This window comes from Mobula hypostoma, chromosome 6 (genome assembly GCF_963921235.1).
Source record: "Mobula hypostoma chromosome 6, sMobHyp1.1, whole genome shotgun sequence".
NCBI classification, from domain to species: domain Eukaryota; kingdom Metazoa; phylum Chordata; class Chondrichthyes; order Myliobatiformes; family Myliobatidae; genus Mobula; species Mobula hypostoma.
This window is the reverse complement of record NC_086102.1, coordinates 161,460,954-161,484,498: the sequence shown is the minus strand read 5'-3', so window position 1 is coordinate 161,484,498 and position 23,545 is coordinate 161,460,954. Positions and strand designations below refer to the sequence as shown.

Here is a 23,545-nt window from a genome sequence, read left to right as displayed (position 1 = left end):
ACACAAAAGACAAAAAATTAGAAGGTCCCCTAAAATAGAATTACTTTCCAAGATAATGCAATTATGATAGCATCATTTATTGAAAGAGTAACTGTAATATAAAATATGTGCCTTCTTTTGTACCTTTCATTGGAGCAACTTTTTCTTCTGGTACAACTGGCTTCTTTTCTTCAGGAATAAACTCAGGAACCTCAGGCACTTGAAGAATTTAATTTTTGGACAAGAAAATTTCAGAGGCATACATTTAAGAATATTTAAAACAGCAATGCACATAACATTACATGCATTACTACAAATAAGCCCTGACATAGTTCATCATCTTGTGATGAGCACATATTTATAATGTGTACAGAAATTACATCAAATGCAGCTGACTTAATAATTCAAGCAGAAATGCTTGACCGCCCAATAATTATTTTAATAACAAATTCTCTCAATGAACTCAAATAACTTTGATGAAAATATTTTTTTCTGAGGTATAGCACTTTATGGTGTGATTACTTCAAAATGTGCTCATGATTCATGAGAAGAACTCACTACCCCAAGTAAGTAAAAACAGAAAATGCTGGGAAAAACTCAGCAAGCTAGGCACATGTGTGGAAGGATGAACAGCTAATGATTTGGGTCAGACAACTTTCATCAGAACTGATAAATTAGTCAAGAACGCAAAAAAGATGAGGGAAGGCAATGAGTCATATACAGGAGGCTTTACTGTCTCTTCACAGTTCCACATTTTCACCCCATCAAAGAAATTCCTTTTGTTACACCCATTATCCTCCTCCATTTTCTCTGCTATCTAGAAAAATTTGTTTCTGTCTTTCTTTATTTTGTTGAAGGCTCTCAGAACTGAAATGTTAACTGTTCATAACTGGATGAATTTTTCCATTGTTTTCTGGTTGGCTGAGTGAATTCTCTACATAAATCACAGGCACATTGCATTTTCTGTCTTATCTTCAACGCAGGGGTTCCCAACCTTGTTATGCCATGGAGCCATGGATGCCCGAGGGGTCCATGGACTCCAGGTTGGGATCCAGGTTGATTTACAGTTTCATGCTTCAGTATACTACTTCTAATTCAATATCTCCACTCAACTTAATGATAAAATGCACAAAACAAGTGACAAAATACGAATCAAGATTCAGCATAAATGCACAAGACATCACGGTATATACAAACATGTGAACGCACACACACAGTAAAGCCAATTGATCATGTGATTACTTTTTCAAGAGCTCTGTTTAAAATGATGGGATGCATATTCCCATACCTTTGGTTGGAGGAACCTTTTCTTTTCTTGAAACAAGCTGTGGCTTAACTTCATCAGAAATTGGCTTCTTGGACACTTTAAAGAACATTTTTAATTTTAGATGCAAGACATTGAAATGAATGGACATTTTCTGAAAAATGTATGAAAAGTGAAATGAAACATGGTTGACAAACGTATATTACATGAATTAGACCACAGAGCACAATCGACTGATAAGAAGAAAGTATGTGGCAAAATTGAATTGCCAAGATCTTGAATCTCATATTCCATTAAAGAAAGTATGAGTACAAAACCTATTTTCAAAAAAAATTACATATTTTCCACTTCTCATTCACGTTTTCAGTAATTGCAGATGCTACTTCAATTCATGCATGAACATTGTTGACTAATCTCTTGAGAACTGATTCAAGCCTTCTGAAAAGCCATACTTAATATCTACACTGGATCTCCCTTGTCCATTCTATCAGATACATCCCCAAATATCCTGGAGTTTAGTTTTATGTACTGTAATTTCATAAATCCATGCTCTGTTTGCTCAATCATAATATTATATTGGTGTATTTATTACAGGTTCCAGAATCTTCCTAACTGATGATGCCTGGTAAAAGGTCAGCAGTTCCCGGATTTTTCTTGCTTTTTTTAAACAGTAGTTTCCATATATTCAGGTCCACTACACATTGGTTACCCCAGTATGTCCCATCACCAGTTTGACATTCAACACAACTTTGCTCCAGAACTACAACTGTCATTTTGGTACACAAAAAGCTTATACAGCATCAGACAAGTACAACCACCAAGCAGTATTTTACATCACAGATTTTTGGTTTCAAGAAGGACAAACTGATACAGTAAAAATTATACAGATACACAAACAAAAGACAAAATAAAGGTCTCCTAAAATAGAATTACTTTCCAAGGTAATGTTATTATGATAGCATCATTTATTGAAAGAGTAACTGTAATATAAAATATGTGCCTTCTTTTGTACCTTTCATTGGAGCAACTTTTTCTTCTGGTACAACTGGCTTCTTTTCTTCAGGAATAAACTCAGGAACCTCAGGCACTTGAAGAATTTAATTTTTGGACAAGAAAATTTCAGAGGCATACATTTAAGAATATTTAAAACAGCAATGCACATAACATTACATGCATTACTACAAATAAGCCCTGACATAGTTCATCATCTTGTGATGAGCACATATTTATAATGTGTACAGAAATTACATCAAATGCAGCTGACTTAATAATTCAAGCAGAAATGCTTGACCGCCCAATAATTATTTTAATAACAAATTCTCTCAATGAACTCAAATAACTTTGATGAAAATATTTTTTTCTGAGGTATAGCACTTTATGGTGTGATTACTTCAAAATGTGCTCATGATTCATGAGAAGAACTCACTACCCCAAGTAAGTAAAAACAGAAAATGCTGGGAAAAACTCAGCAAGCTAGGCACATGTGTGGAAGGATGAACAGCTAATGATTTGGGTCAGACAACTTTCATCAGAACTGATAAATTAGTCAAGAACGCAAAAAAGATGAGGGAAGGCAATGAGTCATATACAGGAGGCTTTACTGTCTCTTCACAGTTCCACATTTTCACCCCATCAAAGAAATTCCTTTTGTTACACCCATTATCCTCCTCCATTTTCTCTGCTATCTAGAAAAATTTGTTTCTGTCTTTCTTTATTTTGTTGAAGGCTCTCAGAACTGAAATGTTAACTGTTCATAACTGGATGAATTTTTCCATTGTTTTCTGGTTGGCTGAGTGAATTCTCTACATAAATCACAGGCACATTGCATTTTCTGTCTTATCTTCAACGCAGGGGTTCCCAACCTTGTTATGCCATGGAGCCATGGATGCCCGAGGGGTCCATGGACTCCAGGTTGGGATCCAGGTTGATTTACAGTTTCATGCTTCAGTATACTACTTCTAATTCAATATCTCCACTCAACTTAATGATAAAATGCACAAAACAAGTGACAAAATACGAATCAAGATTCAGCATAAATGCACAAGACATCACGGTATATACAAACATGTGAACGCACACACACAGTAAAGCCAATTGATCATGTGATTACTTTTTCAAGAGCTCTGTTTAAAATGATGGGATGCATATTCCCATACCTTTGGTTGGAGGAACCTTTTCTTTTCTTGAAACAAGCTGTGGCTTAACTTCATCAGAAATTGGCTTCTTGGACACTTTAAAGAACATTTTTAATTTTAGATGCAAGACATTGAAATGAATGGACATTTTCTGAAAAATGTATGAAAAGTGAAATGAAACATGGTTGACAAACATATATTACATGAATTAGACCACAGAGCACAATCGACTGATAAGAAGAAAGTATGTGGCAAAATTGAATTGCCAAGATCTTGAATCTCATATTCCATTAAAGAAAGTATGAGTACAAAACCTATTTTCAAAAAAAATTACATATTTTCCACTTCTCTTTCACGTTTTCAGTAATTGCAGATGCTACTTCAATTCATGCATGAACATTGTTGACTAATCTCTTGAGAACTGATTCAAGCCTTCTGAAAAGCCAATTACTTAATATCTACACTGGATCTCCCTTGCCCATTCTATCAGATACATCCCCAAATATCCTGGAGTTTAGTTTTATGTACTGTAATTTCATAAATCCATGCTCTGTTTGCTCAATCATAATATTATATTGGTGTATTTATTACAGGTTCCAGAATCTTCCTAACTGATGATGCCTGGTAAAAGGTCAGCAGTTCCCTGATTTTTCTTGCTTTTTTTAAACAGTAGTTTCCATATATTCAGGTCCACTACACATTGGTTACCCCAGTATGTCCCATCACCAGTTTGACATTCAACACAACTTTGCTCCAGAACTACAACTGTCATTTTGGTACACAAAAAGCTTATACAGCATCAGACAAGTACAACCACCAAGCAGAATTTTACATCACAGATTTTTGGTTTCAAGAAGGACAAACTGATACAGTAAAAATTATACAGATACACAAACAAAAGACAAAATAAAGGTCTCCTAAAATAGAATTACTTTCCAAGGTAATGTTATTATGATAGCATCATTTATTGAAAGAGTAACTGTAATATAAAATATGTGCCTTCTTTTGTACCTTTCATTGGAGCAACTTTTTCTTCTGGTACAACTGGCTTCTTTTCTTCAGGAATAAACTCAGGAACCTCAGGCACTTGAAGAATTTAATTTTTGGACAAGAGAATTTCAGAGGCATACATTTAAGAATACTTAAAACAGCAATGCACATAACATTACATGCATTACTACAAATAAGACCTGACATAGTTCATCATCTTGTGACGAGCACATATATATAATGTGTACAGAAATTACAGCAAATGCAGCTGACTTAATAATTCAAGCAGAAATGCTTGACTGCCCACTAATTATTTTAATAACAAACGCTCTCAACGAGCTCATATAATTTTGATGAAAATATTTTTTTCTGAGGTATAGCACTTTATGGTGTGATTACTTCAAAATGTGCTCATGATTCATGAGAAGAACTTACTACCTCAAGTAAGTAAAAACAGAAAATGCTGGGAAAAACTCAGCAAGCTTGGCACATGTGTGGAAGGATGAACAGCTGATGTTTTGGGTCAGACAACTTTCATCAGAACTGATAAATTAGTCAAGAACGCAAAAAAGATGAGGGAAGGCAATGAGTCATATACAGGAGGCATTACTGTCTATTGCAACATTCACAACACGCTGGAGGAACTCAGCAGGTCGGGCAGCATCCATTGAAACGATCAGTCAATGTTTCGGACCGGAACCTGAGGGTGCTGCCACAGGATTCCACGGATGCTGCTGGACCTGCTGAGTTCCTCCAGCGTGTTGTGAGTGTTGCTTTGACCCCAGCATCTACAGATTATTTTGTGTTTACTGTCTCTTCACAGTTGCACATTTTCACCCCATCAAAGAAATTTCTTTTGTTACGCCCATTATCCTCCTCCATTTTCTCTGCTATCTAGAGTAATTTGTTTCTATCTTCCTTTGTTTTGATGAAGGCTCTCAGAACTGAAATGTTAACTGTTCATAACCGGATGAATTTTTAAATTGTTTTCTGGTTGGCTGAGTGAATTCTCTACATAAATCACAGGCACATTGCATTTTCTGTCTTATTTTCAACGCAGGGGTTCCCAACCATTGTATGCCATGGAGCTATGGTTGCCCGAGGGGTCCATGGACTCCAGGTTGGGATCCAGGTTGATTTACAGTTTCATGCTTCAGTATACTACTTCTAATTCAATATCTCCACTCGACTTAATGATAAAATGCACAAAACAAGTGACAAAATACGAATCAAGATTCAGCATAAATGCACAAGACATCACTGTATATACAAACACACACACACACACAAACACACACGTGCGTGAGCACACGCAGTAAAGCCAATTGATCATGTGATTACTTTTTCAAGGGTTCTATTTAAAATGATGGGATGCACATTCCCATACCTTTGGTTGGAGGAACCTTTTCTTTTCTTGAAATAATCTGTGTCTTAACTTCATCAGAAATTGGCTTCTTGGACACTTTAAAGAACATTTATAATTTTAGATGCAAGACATTGAAATGAATGGACATTTTCTGAAAAATGTATGAGAAGTGAAATGAAACATGGTTGACAAACATATATTAACCGAATTAGACCACAGAGCACAATCGACTGATAAGAAGAAAGTATGTGGCAAAATTGAATTGCCAAGATCTTGAATCTCATACTTCCATTAAAGAAAGTATTAGTACAAAACCTATTTTCAAAAAAAATTACATATTTTCCACTTCTCTTTCATGTTTTCAGTAATTGCAGATGCTACTTCAATTCATGCATGAACATTGTTGACTAATCTCTTGAGAACTGATTCAAGCCTTCTGAAAAGCCAATTACTTAATATCTACACTGGATCTCCCTTGTCCATTCTATCAGATACATCCCCAAATATCCTGGAGTTTAGTTTTATGTACTGTAATTTCATAAATCCATGCTCTGTTTGCTCAATCATAATATTATATTGGTGTATTTATTACAGGTTCCAGAATCTTCCTAACTGATGATGCCTGGTAAAAGGTCAGCAGTTCCCGGATTTTTCTTGCTTTTTTTAAACAGTAGTTTCCATATATTCAGGTCCACTACACATTGGTTACCCCAGTATGTCCCATCACCAGTTTGACATTCAACACAACTTTGCTCCAGAACTACAACTGTCATTTTGGTACACAAAAAGCTTATACAGCATCAGACAAGTACAACCACCAAGCAGTATTTTACATCACAGATTTTTGGTTTCAAGAAGGACAAACTGATACAGTAAAAATTATACAGATACACAAACAAAAGACAAAATAAAGGTCTCCTAAAATAGAATTACTTTCCAAGGTAATGTTATTATGATAGCATCATTTATTGAAAGAGTAACTGTAATATAAAATATGTGCCTTCTTTTGTACCTTTCATTGGAGCAACTTTTTCTTCTGGTACAACTGGCTTCTTTTCTTCAGGAATAAACTCAGGAACCTCAGGCACTTGAAGAATTTAATTTTTGGACAAGAAAATTTCAGAGGCATACATTTAAGAATATTTAAAACAGCAATGCACATAACATTACATGCATTACTACAAATAAGCCCTGACATAGTTCATCATCTTGTGATGAGCACATATTTATAATGTGTACAGAAATTACATCAAATGCAGCTGACTTAATAATTCAAGCAGAAATGCTTGACCGCCCAATAATTATTTTAATAACAAATTCTCTCAATGAACTCAAATAACTTTGATGAAAATATTTTTTTCTGAGGTATAGCACTTTATGGTGTGATTACTTCAAAATGTGCTCATGATTCATGAGAAGAACTCACTACCCCAAGTAAGTAAAAACAGAAAATGCTGGGAAAAACTCAGCAAGCTAGGCACATGTGTGGAAGGATGAACAGCTAATGATTTGGGTCAGACAACTTTCATCAGAACTGATAAATTAGTCAAGAACGCAAAAAAGATGAGGGAAGGCAATGAGTCATATACAGGAGGCTTTACTGTCTCTTCACAGTTCCACATTTTCACCCCATCAAAGAAATTCCTTTTGTTACACCCATTATCCTCCTCCATTTTCTCTGCTATCTAGAAAAATTTGTTTCTGTCTTTCTTTATTTTGTTGAAGGCTCTCAGAACTGAAATGTTAACTGTTCATAACTGGATGAATTTTTCCATTGTTTTCTGGTTGGCTGAGTGAATTCTCTACATAAATCACAGGCACATTGCATTTTCTGTCTTATCTTCAACGCAGGGGTTCCCAACCTTGTTATGCCATGGAGCCATGGATGCCCGAGGGGTCCATGGACTCCAGGTTGGGATCCAGGTTGATTTACAGTTTCATGCTTCAGTATACTACTTCTAATTCAATATCTCCACTCAACTTAATGATAAAATGCACAAAACAAGTGACAAAATACGAATCAAGATTCAGCATAAATGCACAAGACATCACGGTATATACAAACATGTGAACGCACACACACAGTAAAGCCAATTGATCATGTGATTACTTTTTCAAGAGCTCTGTTTAAAATGATGGGATGCATATTCCCATACCTTTGGTTGGAGGAACCTTTTCTTTTCTTGAAACAAGCTGTGGCTTAACTTCATCAGAAATTGGCTTCTTGGACACTTTAAAGAACATTTTTAATTTTAGATGCAAGACATTGAAATGAATGGACATTTTCTGAAAAATGTATGAAAAGTGAAATGAAACATGGTTGACAAACATATATTACATGAATTAGACCACAGAGCACAATCGACTGATAAGAAGAAAGTATGTGGCAAAATTGAATTGCCAAGATCTTGAATCTCATATTCCATTAAAGAAAGTATGAGTACAAAACCTATTTTCAAAAAAAATTACATATTTTCCACTTCTCTTTCACGTTTTCAGTAATTGCAGATGCTACTTCAATTCATGCATGAACATTGTTGACTAATCTCTTGAGAACTGATTCAAGCCTTCTGAAAAGCCAATTACTTAATATCTACACTGGATCTCCCTTGCCCATTCTATCAGATACATCCCCAAATATCCTGGAGTTTAGTTTTATGTACTGTAATTTCATAAATCCATGCTCTGTTTGCTCAATCATAATATTATATTGGTGTATTTATTACAGGTTCCAGAATCTTCCTAACTGATGATGCCTGGTAAAAGGTCAGCAGTTCCCTGATTTTTCTTGCTTTTTTTAAACAGTAGTTTCCATATATTCAGGTCCACTACACATTGGTTACCCCAGTATGTCCCATCACCAGTTTGACATTCAACACAACTTTGCTCCAGAACTACAACTGTCATTTTGGTACACAAAAAGCTTATACAGCATCAGACAAGTACAACCACCAAGCAGAATTTTACATCACAGATTTTTGGTTTCAAGAAGGACAAACTGATACAGTAAAAATTATACAGATACACAAACAAAAGACAAAATAAAGGTCTCCTAAAATAGAATTACTTTCCAAGGTAATGTTATTATGATAGCATCATTTATTGAAAGAGTAACTGTAATATAAAATATGTGCCTTCTTTTGTACCTTTCATTGGAGCAACTTTTTCTTCTGGTACAACTGGCTTCTTTTCTTCAGGAATAAACTCAGGAACCTCAGGCACTTGAAGAATTTAATTTTTGGACAAGAGAATTTCAGAGGCATACATTTAAGAATACTTAAAACAGCAATGCACATAACATTACATGCATTACTACAAATAAGACCTGACATAGTTCATCATCTTGTGACGAGCACATATATATAATGTGTACAGAAATTACAGCAAATGCAGCTGACTTAATAATTCAAGCAGAAATGCTTGACTGCCCACTAATTATTTTAATAACAAACGCTCTCAACGAGCTCATATAATTTTGATGAAAATATTTTTTTCTGAGGTATAGCACTTTATGGTGTGATTACTTCAAAATGTGCTCATGATTCATGAGAAGAACTTACTACCTCAAGTAAGTAAAAACAGAAAATGCTGGGAAAAACTCAGCAAGCTTGGCACATGTGTGGAAGGATGAACAGCTGATGTTTTGGGTCAGACAACTTTCATCAGAACTGATAAATTAGTCAAGAACGCAAAAAAGATGAGGGAAGGCAATGAGTCATATACAGGAGGCATTACTGTCTATTGCAACATTCACAACACGCTGGAGGAACTCAGCAGGTCGGGCAGCATCCATTGAAACGATCAGTCAATGTTTCGGACCGGAACCTGAGGGTGCTGCCACAGGATTCCACGGATGCTGCTGGACCTGCTGAGTTCCTCCAGCGTGTTGTGAGTGTTGCTTTGACCCCAGCATCTACAGATTATTTTGTGTTTACTGTCTCTTCACAGTTGCACATTTTCACCCCATCAAAGAAATTTCTTTTGTTACGCCCATTATCCTCCTCCATTTTCTCTGCTATCTAGAGAAATTTGTTTCTATCTTCCTTTGTTTTGATGAAGGCTCTCAGAACTGAAATGTTAACTGTTCATAACCGGATGAATTTTTAAATTGTTTTCTGGTTGGCTGAGTGAATTCTCTACATAAATCACAGGCACATTGCATTTTCTGTCTTATTTTCAACGCAGGGGTTCCCAACCATTGTATGCCATGGAGCTATGGTTGCCCGAGGGGTCCATGGACTCCAGGTTGGGATCCAGGTTGATTTACAGTTTCATGCTTCAGTATACTACTTCTAATTCAATATCTCCACTCGACTTAATGATAAAATGCACAAAACAAGTGACAAAATACGAATCAAGATTCAGCATAAATGCACAAGACATCACTGTATATACAAACACACACACACACACAAACACACACGTGCGTGAGCACACGCAGTAAAGCCAATTGATCATGTGATTACTTTTTCAAGGGTTCTATTTAAAATGATGGGATGCACATTCCCATACCTTTGGTTGGAGGAACCTTTTCTTTTCTTGAAATAATCTGTGTCTTAACTTCATCAGAAATTGGCTTCTTGGACACTTTAAAGAACATTTATAATTTTAGATGCAAGACATTGAAATGAATGGACATTTTCTGAAAAATGTATGAGAAGTGAAATGAAACATGGTTGACAAACATATATTAACCGAATTAGACCACAGAGCACAATCGACTGATAAGAAGAAAGTATGTGGCAAAATTGAATTGCCAAGATCTTGAATCTCATACTTCCATTAAAGAAAGTATTAGTACAAAACCTATTTTCAAAAAAAATTACATATTTTCCACTTCTCTTTCATGTTTTCAGTAATTGCAGATGCTACTTCAATTCATGCATGAACATTGTTGACTAATCTCTTGAGAACTGATTCAAGCCTTCTGAAAAGCCAATTACTTAATATCTACACTGGATCTCCCTTGTCCATTCTATCAGATACATCCCCAAATATCCTGGAGTTTAGTTTTATGTACTGTAATTTCATAAATCCATGCTCTGTTTGCTCAATCATAATATTATATTGGTGTATTTATTACAGGTTCCAGAATCTTCCTAACTGATGATGCCTGGTAAAAGGTCAGCAGTTCCCGGATTTTTCTTGCTTTTTTTAAACAGTAGTTTCCATATATTCAGGTCCACTACACATTGGTTACCCCAGTATGTCCCATCACCAGTTTGACATTCAACACAACTTTGCTCCAGAACTACAACTGTCATTTTGGTACACAAAAAGCTTATACAGCATCAGACAAGTACAACCACCAAGCAGTATTTTACATCACAGATTTTTGGTTTCAAGAAGGACAAACTGATACAGTAAAAATTATACAGATACACAAACAAAAGACAAAATAAAGGTCTCCTAAAATAGAATTACTTTCCAAGGTAATGTTATTATGATAGCATCATTTATTGAAAGAGTAACTGTAATATAAAATATGTGCCTTCTTTTGTACCTTTCATTGGAGCAACTTTTTCTTCTGGTACAACTGGCTTCTTTTCTTCAGAAATAAACTCAGGAACCTCAGGCACTTGAAGAATTTAATTTTTGGACAAGAAAATTTCAGAGGCATACATTTAAGAATATTTAAAACAGCAATGCACATAACATTACATGCATTACTACAAATAAGCCCTGACATAGTTCATCATCTTGTGATGAGCACATATTTATAATGTGTACAGAAATTACATCAAATGCAGCTGACTTAATAATTCAAGCAGAAATGCTTGACCGCCCAATAATTATTTTAATAACAAATTCTCTCAATGAACTCAAATAACTTTGATGAAAATATTTTTTTCTGAGGTATAGCACTTTATGGTGTGATTACTTCAAAATGTGCTCATGATTCATGAGAAGAACTCACTACCCCAAGTAAGTAAAAACAGAAAATGCTGGGAAAAACTCAGCAAGCTAGGCACATGTGTGGAAGGATGAACAGCTAATGATTTGGGTCAGACAACTTTCATCAGAACTGATAAATTAGTCAAGAACGCAAAAAAGATGAGGGAAGGCAATGAGTCATATACAGGAGGCTTTACTGTCTCTTCACAGTTCCACATTTTCACCCCATCAAAGAAATTCCTTTTGTTACACCCATTATCCTCCTCCATTTTCTCTGCTATCTAGAAAAATTTGTTTCTGTCTTTCTTTATTTTGTTGAAGGCTCTCAGAACTGAAATGTTAACTGTTCATAACTGGATGAATTTTTCCATTGTTTTCTGGTTGGCTGAGTGAATTCTCTACATAAATCACAGGCACATTGCATTTTCTGTCTTATCTTCAACGCAGGGGTTCCCAACCTTGTTATGCCATGGAGCCATGGATGCCCGAGGGGTCCATGGACTCCAGGTTGGGATCCAGGTTGATTTACAGTTTCATGCTTCAGTATACTACTTCTAATTCAATATCTCCACTCAACTTAATGATAAAATGCACAAAACAAGTGACAAAATACGAATCAAGATTCAGCATAAATGCACAAGACATCACGGTATATACAAACATGTGAACGCACACACACAGTAAAGCCAATTGATCATGTGATTACTTTTTCAAGAGCTCTGTTTAAAATGATGGGATGCATATTCCCATACCTTTGGTTGGAGGAACCTTTTCTTTTCTTGAAACAAGCTGTGGCTTAACTTCATCAGAAATTGGCTTCTTGGACACTTTAAAGAACATTTTTAATTTTAGATGCAAGACATTGAAATGAATGGACATTTTCTGAAAAATGTATGAAAAGTGAAATGAAACATGGTTGACAAACATATATTACATGAATTAGACCACAGAGCACAATCGACTGATAAGAAGAAAGTATGTGGCAAAATTGAATTGCCAAGATCTTGAATCTCATATTCCATTAAAGAAAGTATGAGTACAAAACCTATTTTCAAAAAAAATTACATATTTTCCACTTCTCTTTCACGTTTTCAGTAATTGCAGATGCTACTTCAATTCATGCATGAACATTGTTGACTAATCTCTTGAGAACTGATTCAAGCCTTCTGAAAAGCCAATTACTTAATATCTACACTGGATCTCCCTTGCCCATTCTATCAGATACATCCCCAAATATCCTGGAGTTTAGTTTTATGTACTGTAATTTCATAAATCCATGCTCTGTTTGCTCAATCATAATATTATATTGGTGTATTTATTACAGGTTCCAGAATCTTCCTAACTGATGATGCCTGGTAAAAGGTCAGCAGTTCCCTGATTTTTCTTGCTTTTTTTAAACAGTAGTTTCCATATATTCAGGTCCACTACACATTGGTTACCCCAGTATGTCCCATCACCAGTTTGACATTCAACACAACTTTGCTCCAGAACTACAACTGTCATTTTGGTACACAAAAAGCTTATACAGCATCAGACAAGTACAACCACCAAGCAGAATTTTACATCACAGATTTTTGGTTTCAAGAAGGACAAACTGATACAGTAAAAATTATACAGATACACAAACAAAAGACAAAATAAAGGTCTCCTAAAATAGAATTACTTTCCAAGGTAATGTTATTATGATAGCATCATTTATTGAAAGAGTAACTGTAATATAAAATATGTGCCTTCTTTTGTACCTTTCATTGGAGCAACTTTTTCTTCTGGTACAACTGGCTTCTTTTCTTCAGGAATAAACTCAGGAACCTCAGGCACTTGAAGAATTTAATTTTTGGACAAGAGAATTTCAGAGGCATACATTTAAGAATACTTAAAACAGCAATGCACATAACATTACATGCATTACTACAAATAAGACCTGACATAGTTCATCATCTTGTGACGAGCACATATATATAATGTGTACAGAAATTACAGCAAATGCAGCTGACTTAATAATTCAAGCAGAAATGCTTGACTGCCCACTAATTATTTTAATAACAAACGCTCTCAACGAGCTCATATAATTTTGATGAAAATATTTTTTTCTGAGGTATAGCACTTTATGGTGTGATTACTTCAAAATGTGCTCATGATTCATGAGAAGAACTTACTACCTCAAGTAAGTAAAAACAGAAAATGCTGGGAAAAACTCAGCAAGCTTGGCACATGTGTGGAAGGATGAACAGCTGATGTTTTGGGTCAGACAACTTTCATCAGAACTGATAAATTAGTCAAGAACGCAAAAAAGATGAGGGAAGGCAATGAGTCATATACAGGAGGCATTACTGTCTATTGCAACATTCACAACACGCTGGAGGAACTCAGCAGGTCGGGCAGCATCCATTGAAACGATCAGTCAATGTTTCGGACCGGAACCTGAGGGTGCTGCCACAGGATTCCACGGATGCTGCTGGACCTGCTGAGTTCCTCCAGCGTGTTGTGAGTGTTGCTTTGACCCCAGCATCTACAGATTATTTTGTGTTTACTGTCTCTTCACAGTTGCACATTTTCACCCCATCAAAGAAATTTCTTTTGTTACGCCCATTATCCTCCTCCATTTTCTCTGCTATCTAGAGAAATTTGTTTCTATCTTCCTTTGTTTTGATGAAGGCTCTCAGAACTGAAATGTTAACTGTTCATAACCGGATGAATTTTTAAATTGTTTTCTGGTTGGCTGAGTGAATTCTCTACATAAATCACAGGCACATTGCATTTTCTGTCTTATTTTCAACGCAGGGGTTCCCAACCATTGTATGCCATGGAGCTATGGTTGCCCGAGGGGTCCATGGACTCCAGGTTGGGATCCAGGTTGATTTACAGTTTCATGCTTCAGTATACTACTTCTAATTCAATATCTCCACTCGACTTAATGATAAAATGCACAAAACAAGTGACAAAATACGAATCAAGATTCAGCATAAATGCACAAGACATCACTGTATATACAAACACACACACACACACAAACACACACGTGCGTGAGCACACGCAGTAAAGCCAATTGATCATGTGATTACTTTTTCAAGGGTTCTATTTAAAATGATGGGATGCACATTCCCATACCTTTGGTTGGAGGAACCTTTTCTTTTCTTGAAATAATCTGTGTCTTAACTTCATCAGAAATTGGCTTCTTGGACACTTTAAAGAACATTTATAATTTTAGATGCAAGACATTGAAATGAATGGACATTTTCTGAAAAATGTATGAGAAGTGAAATGAAACATGGTTGACAAACATATATTAACCGAATTAGACCACAGAGCACAATCGACTGATAAGAAGAAAGTATGTGGCAAAATTGAATTGCCAAGATCTTGAATCTCATACTTCCATTAAAGAAAGTATTAGTACAAAACCTATTTTCAAAAAAAATTACATATTTTCCACTTCTCTTTCATGTTTTCAGTAATTGCAGATGCTACTTCAATTCATGCATGAACATTGTTGACTAATCTCTTGAGAACTGATTCAAGCCTTCTGAAAAGCCAATTACTTAATATCTACACTGGATCTCCCTCATCCACTCTATCAGATACATCCCCAAATATCCTGAAGTTTAGTCTTATCTACTGTAATTCAATAAATCCATGTTCTGTTTGCTCAATCATAATATTATATTGATTTATTTATTACAGGTTCCAGAATCTTCCTAACTAATAATGCCAGGCTAACAGGTCAGCAGTTCCCTGATTTTTCTTGCCTTTTTTTTAAACAGTAGTTTCCATATATTCAGGTCCACTACACATTGGTTACCCCAGTATGTCCCATCACCAGTTTGACATTCAACACAACTTTGCTCCAGGACTACAACTGTCATTTTGGTACACAAAAAGCTTGTACAGCATCAGACAAGTACAACCACCAAGCAGTATTTTACATTACAGATTTTTGGTTTCAAGAAGGACAAACTGATACAGTAAACATTATACAGATACACAAACAAAAGACAAAAAAAAGGTCTCCTAAAATAGAATTACTTTCCAAGGTAATGTTATTATGATAGCATCATTTATTGAAAGAGTAACTGTAATATAAAATATGTGCCTTCTTTTGTACCTTTCATTGGAGCAACTTTTTCTTCTGGTACAACTGGCTTCTTTTCTTCAGGAATAACCTTAGGAACCTCAGGCACTTGAAGAATTTAATTTTTGGACAAGAGAATTTCAGAGGCATACATTTAAGAATATTTAAAAAAGCAATGCACATAACATTACATGCATTATTACAAATAAGACCTGACATAGTTCATCATCTTGTGACAAGCACATATTTATAATGTGTACAGAAATTACATCAAATGCAGCTGACTTAATAATTCAAGCAGAAATGCTTGACTGCCCACTAATTATTTTAATAACAAATTCTCCTAACGAACTCAAATAATTTTGATGAAAATATTTTTTTCTGAGGTATAGCACTTTATGGTGTGATTACTTCAAAATGTGCTCATGATTCATGAGAAGAACTCACTACCCCAAGTAAGTAAAAACAGAAAATGCTGGGAAAAACTCAGCAAGCTTGGCACATGTGTGGAAGGATGAACAGCTGATGATTTGGGTCAGACAACTTTCATCAGAACTGATAAATTAGTCAAGAACGCAAAAAAGATGAGGGAAGGCAATGAGTCATATACAGGAGGCATTACTGTCTATTGCAACATTCACAACACGCTGGAGGAACTCAGCAGGTCGGGCAACATCCATTGAAACGATCAGTCAATGTTTCTGGCCGGAACCTGAGGGTGCTGCCACAGGATTCCACGGATGCTGCTGGACCTGCTGAGTTTCTCCAGCGTGTTGTGAGTGTTGCTTTGACCCCAGCATCTACAGATTATTTTGTGTTTACTGTCTCTTCACAGTTGCACATTTTCACCCCATCAAAGAAATTTCTTTTGTTACGCCCATTATCCTCCTCCATTTTCTCTGCTATCTAGAGTAATTTGTTTTTCTCTTCCTTTGTTTTGATGAAGGCTCTCAGAACTGAAATGTTAACTGTTCGTAACCGGATGAATTCTTCCATTGTTTTCTGGTTGGCTGAGTGAATTCTCTACATAAATCACAGGCACATTGCATTTTCTGTCTTATTTTCAACGCAGGGGTTCCCAACCATTTTATGCCACGGAACCAGGGTTGTCCGAGGGGTCCATGGACTCCAGGTTGGGATCCAGGTTGATTTACAGTTTCATGCTTCAGTATACTACTTCTAATTCAATATCTCCACTCAACTTAATGACAAAATGCACAAAACAAGTGACAAAATACGAATCAAGATTCACCATAAATGCACAAGACATCACCGTATATACAAACACACACACACAAACACATATGTGCGTGAGCACACGCAGTAAAGCCAATTGATCATGTGATTACTTTTCAAGGGCTCTGTTTAAAATGATGGGATGCATATTCCCATACCTTTGGTTGGAGGAACCTTTTCTTTTCTTGAAACAAGCTGTAGCTTAACTTCATCAGAAATTGGCTTCTTGGACACTTTAAAGAACATTTTTAATTTTAGATGCAAGACATTGAAATGAATGGACATTTTCTGAAAAATGTATGAAAAGTGAAATGAAACATGGTTGACAAACATATATTACACGAATTAGACCACAGAGCACAATCGACTGAAAAGAAGAATGTATGTGGCAAAATTGAATTGCCAAGATCTTGAATCTCATATTCCATTAAAGAAAGTATTAGTACAAAACCTATTTTCAAAAAAAATTACATATTTTCCACTTCTCTTTCACGTTTTCAGTAATTGCAGATGCTACTTCAATTCATGCATGAACGTTGTTGACTAATCTCTTGAGAACTGATTCAAGCCTTCTGAAAAGCCAATTACTTAATATCAACACTGGATGTCCCTCGTCCACTCTATCAGATACATCGCCAAATATTCTTGGAGTTTAGTCTTATGTACTCTACCTTCATAAATCCATGCTCTTTTTGCTCAATCATACTATTATATTGGTTTAGTTATTACAGTTCCAAGCTTGTCAAGCCGAGGAGTGGTAGTAGGGACAAGCTCTGACTACATAAAAGTGCTCCTCATGACATGCGCCTCAAATAGCCTCTGACAACTAAGTCCAACTCCTGGCCTTCTCGTGTGGCTTAGCCTCTAAGCCTGGCGGAACTGTTTCTGCTGACAGGAGAAGGGGTGAAGGCGGGTCCTGGCGCCTTAAAACCAGTGCTTTGGGTAGATGGAGCTCGTCAGCCTGGGATGGCAGTCCATCTAAGAGAGGGAAACTCTGATTTCAAACCTCCGCTGCCTTGCGGCCATACCCACTGATTGGAAAGGCTTTGGGAGTAAACCCTGAGGACAAATCTGGAGCTGGAGTCCCTAAGGCAGTCCGACATTGCTTTCAACCTCGTTCTGGCAACTCCTGCGACGACACTGGTGCCAAGCTGTATCGGCCCTTGCCCTTCCCTTGGACAACATCGGTGTTGTGGAGAGGGGAGACTTGCATCATGGGCAACTACTGATCTTCCATACAACCTTCCCAGGCCTGAGCCCTGGAGAGGACACTCCAGCGTCGCCTCACCGTGACGGCACAACACGGAAAGCAGCAGTCTACTGGTTATAAGCCTGCGCTCGACTGGCGTAGAGCAAGGCGCCAGGGGTTGCTTTCGACGGAGGGAGAGACCATCGTGTCTCACTGGACAGTTACTGCCCGCCTCAAGCAGGGCAGCCCCCCGCCAATTAGGTGTTGTCCCGCCACAGTCCGCCTGCTCCACTGGGCGTGTAGGGCTCAGGGATACAAGTAGCCCGAACTGCAGACTGTAAACACTGCACCAAGCACAACTAGAAGACAAAGAAAGAAGCCAGCACTCAGACTAGGATGCTGGAATATACGGACCATGACAACTGGTATATCAGATGATCTTCGGGAAATCAGCAACTCACGCAAGACAGCAGTGAGTAACAATGAACTGTCGAGACTCCAAGTGGACATTGCAACGCTCCAAGAGACACGTCTCGCAGAATCGGGAACGCTACGTGAAAGAGACTATACCTTCTTCTGGCAGGGGAAGGGCTCAGACAAGACCGGAGAGCATGGTGTCGGCTTTGCTGTGAAGTACTCGCTGCTGAAGATGGTAGAGCCTAGCGAGAAAGGGATGGAGTGGATTTTCTCACTTTGACTCCACACATCCGACGGGCCTGTCAACTTTGTCAGTGTCTATGCCCCAACCCTCTGTTCTACGCAAGACACAAAGGACGAGTTCTACGACCAGCTCTCAATGATGATACAGGAGATCCCAAGTCAGCAACAGTTGCTGCTACTTGGTGATTTCAATGCCAGAGTGGGCACTGACCACAATTCCTGGCCAAGCTGTCTGGGACGGTATGGGATCGGCAGCATGAATGACAAAGGGCAACGACTGCTCGAGCTTTGCATGCTCCACGAATTGTGTGTCACCAACACCTACTTCCAGACCAAAGCTCAGCACAAGGTGTCTTGGCGGCATTCCCGCTCCAAACACTGGCACCAGCTCGACCTGATAATCACAAGATGCTATCACCTGAGAAACATGCTCATGACTCGCTCCTTTCAGAGTGCCGACTGTGACACGGATCACTCTCTGGTTTGCTGCAAGATCAGACTTCGGCCGAAGAAGATGCACTGCGCCAAGCCTCCAGGCAAGCAGCGCATCGATGCCAGTAAGACACAACACCCAAAGCTGCAGAGTTCATCAGGTCACTGGAGGATGCTCTCCTTGCAGACCCACCAGAAGGAGATGCTCAGCAGAGATGGGACTCTCTCAGGGACACTATTCACAGCACTGCACATAAGGCCTTCGGGAAGAAACGGGGCAAGACACTGGACTGGTTTGAAGTGAGCTCCAGCAAGCTCACCGCTGTCATCGAGGTGACGCGTGTTGCACTACTAGAGCACAAACGCCACCCCACCCAGGCAACACTGCAAGCGCTAAGGACAGCAAGAAGCAAGGCCCAGGAAACAGCCAGATGCTGTGCAAATGACTACTGGCTACAACTATGCAAAAGCATTCAGTCATCATTTGACACAGGCAACATCCATGGAGTGTACGAGGGGATCAAGAAAGCCAACGGGCCAACCCAGAGCAAGACAGCACCATTGAAAACCATAACAGGCGAGACCATCAATGACAAAAGCAAGCAGATGGAGAGATGAGTGGAGCATTACTCTGAACTCTTCTCCAGAGAAAACAGCATCTCGGACAGCGCGCTAGACGTCGTGGAATGCCTGCCTGTCATGGAGGAACTTGATGCATTGTCGACTGCCGAAGAGCTGAGTAAAGTCATCGACAGCCTGCCCACTGGGAAGGCACCAGGATTGGATGGCATTCCACCAGAGGCCATCAAATGCGCAAAGGGCATCCTGCTAAACCACCTGCATGAACTACTGTGCCAGTGCTGGATAGAAAGAACAGTGCCGCAAGGCATGAGAGACTGCAACATTGTCACCATATAAAAAAATAAAGGGGACAGAAGCCACTGTAACAACTACAGGGAAATCTCCTTGCTGAGCATCGTTGGGAAGGTCTTCACCTGCGTGGTCCTGAACAGTCTGCAGAAAATAGCCGAAAGGGTATATCCCGAGTCTCAGTGCGGTTTCAAGTCAGAACGCTCCACAATTGACATGATCTTCTCCTTTCGACAGTTACAAGAGAAATGCAGAGAGCAAAGACAACCACTCTACGTTGCTTTCATTGACCTTACGAAGGCCTCGACCTTGTGAGCAGAGACGGCCTGTTCAAAATCCTCGCCAGGATTGGTTGTCCCCCAAGGCTCCTCAGGATAGTTCAATCATTCCACACAGATGTGAAGGGCGTTGTTCAGTTCGACGGCTCTTCTTCAGAGGCCTTCAACATCCACAGCGGTGTGAAGCAGGGCTGTGTGCTTACCCCACCCTGTCTGGCATCTACTTCGCAGTCATGCTGAACATGCCTTTAGAACACCAACTGATGGTGTCTACCTCCACACCAGATCAGATGGGAGGCTGTTCAGTCTGTCCTGGCTGAGGGCAAAAACCAAGGTTCGTGAAGTACTCATCAGGAACATGTTGTTTGCAGACGACGCGGCACTGGCAACACACTCTGAAGAGCAACTGCAACGCCTCATGGACAGCTTTTCAAGAGCCTGCCAGGACTTCAGCTTGACCATCAGCCTGAAGAAAACCAACGTGTTGGGCCAGAGCGCTGAGCACCCCCCTGCCATTACCATCAAAAACTATGAGCTGGAGGTAGTTCACGAGTTTACATACCTTGGCTCCACCATCATGGACAGCCTCTCCCTAGACCCCGAGATCAACAGACAGATCGGACGAGCAGCCTCAACGTTCGCCAGGCTGACAAACAGAGTCTGGGAGAACAGAAAGCTGACGACGCACACCAAAGTTGCAGTCTACAGGGCCTGCATCCTCAACACACTGCTTTGCGGCAGCAAGACCTGGAGCCTCTACTACAGACAACAGCGGCGTCTCAACGCCTTCCACCTTCACAGCCTGAGACGCATCCTGGACATCACGTGGACTGACCGAGTCACCAACAATGAGGTCCTGGCCCACGCCCAGATAGCCAGCCTCTTCACCCTGCTCCAACAATGCCGTCTCCGCTGGCTGGGTCATGTACACCACATGTCAGACAGGAGGATCCTGAAAGACCTGCTGTACGGGGAACTGGCCTCCAGCAAGAGAGCACAAGGGCCAGCCCATCTTCGTTTTAAAGACGTTTGCAAGAGAGACATGAAGTCACTGAAAATAAACATCGAGAGGTGGGAGGACATCGCAAGCGATCGCTCTCACTGGAGGCTGGAACTATGCAGATCTAAAAAGAGGAGAAGAGAAGCTGAGGCTGGCTGCTGAAGAAAAGTGCACTCATCGGAAAAACAGTACCAAGACAACACTGGAGGACAGCGCCTTCAAGTGCAGTCGATGCAGCCGAGATTGTCACTCCCGTGTGGGCCTCTACAGCCACAACAGACGCTGTTCTAACACAGACTGAAGCAAGACCTTCCAGGCGCAGATCCATGGTCTCGCGAGACCAACGGATGCCACCACCATTATTTATTACAGGTTCCAGAATCTTCCTAACTAATGATGCCAGGCTAACAGGTTAGCAGTTCCCTGATTGTTCTTGCCTTTTTTTAAACAGCAGTTTCCATATACAGGTTCACTACACATTGGTTACCCCAATATGTCCCATCACTAGTTTGACATTCAACACAACTTTGCTGCAGGACTACAACTGTCATTTTGGTACACAAAAAGCTTGTACAGCATCAGACAATTACAACCATCAAACACTATTTTACATTAGAGATTTTTGGTTTCAAGGAGGACAAACTGATACAGTAAAAATTATACAGATACACAAACAAAAGACAAAAAATTAGAAGGAACCCTAAAATAGAATTACTTTCCAAGATAATGCAATTATGATAGCATCATTTATTGAAAGAGTAACTGTAATATAAAATATGTGCCTTCTTTTGTACCTTTCATTGGAGCAACTTTTTCTTCTGGTACAACTGGCTTCTTTTCTTCAGGAATAAACTCAGGAACCTCAGGCACTTGAAGAATTTAATTTTTGGAGAAGAGAATTTCAGAGGCATACACTAACAATATTTAAAATAGCAATGCACATAACATTACATGCATTACTACAAATAAGACCTGACATAGTTCATCATCTTGTGACGAGCACATATTTATAATATGTACAGAAATTACATCAAATGCAGCTGACTTAATAATTCAAGCAGAAATGCTTGACTGCCCACTAATTATTTTAATAACAAATTCTCCTAACGAACTCAAATAACTTTGATGAAAATATTTTTTTCTGAGGTATAATACTTTATGGTGTGATTACTTCAAAATGTGCTCATGATTCATGAGAAGAACTCACTACCCCAAGTAAGTAAAAACAGAAAATGCTGGGAAAAACTCAGCAAGCTTGGCACATGTGTGGAAGGATGAACAGCTAATGTTTTGGGTCAGACAACTTTCATCAGAACTGATAAAGAAACAAATTAGTCAAGAATGCAAAAAAGATGAGGGAAGGCAATGAGTCATATACAGGAGGCTTTACTGTCTCTTCACAGTTCCACATTTTCACCCCATCAAAGAAATTCTTTTTGTTACACCCATTATCCTCCTCCATTTTCTCTGCTATCTAGAATAATTTGTTTCTGTCTTCCTTTGTTTTGATGAAGGCTCTCAGAACTAAAATGTTAACTGTTCATAACCGGATGAATTTTTCCATCATTTTCAGGTTAGCTGAGTGAATTCTCTACATAAGTCATAGGCACATTGCATTTTCTGTCTTATTTTCAACGCAGGGGTTCCAAAGATTTTTATGCCATGGAGCCATGGATGCCCGAGGGGTCCATGGACTCCAGGTTGGGATCCCCTGACTTACAGTTTCATGCTTCAGTATACTACTTCTAATTCAATATCTCCACTTGACTTAATGATAAAATGCACAAAACAGGTGACCAAATACGAATCAAGATTCACCATAAATGCACAAGACATCACCGTCTATACAAACACACACACACAAACACATATGTGCATGAGCACACACACAGTAAAGCCAATTGATCATGTGATTACTTTTCAAGGGCTCTGTTTAAAATGATGGGATGCATATTCCCATACCTTTGGTTGGAGGAACCTTTTCTTTTCTTGAAACAATCTGTGGCTTAACTTCATCAGAAATCGTCTTCTTGGACACTTTAAAGAACATTTATAATTTTAGATGCAAGATATTGAAATTAATGGACATTTTCTGAAAAATGTATGAAAAGTGAAATGAAACATGGTTGACAAACATATATTATACAAATTAGACCACAGAGCACAATCGACTGAAAAGAAG

The 23,545-nt window shown here is 38.6% G+C and overlaps 1 protein-coding gene across 1 annotated transcript in view; it reads right to left on the bottom strand.

Moving 5' to 3' along the window:
- ttn.1 (titin, tandem duplicate 1) overlaps window positions 1-23,545 on the bottom strand; it is a 377,466-nt gene that overhangs the window by 196,002 nt on the left and 157,919 nt on the right. The gene's annotated exons all lie outside the window — the stretch shown is intronic.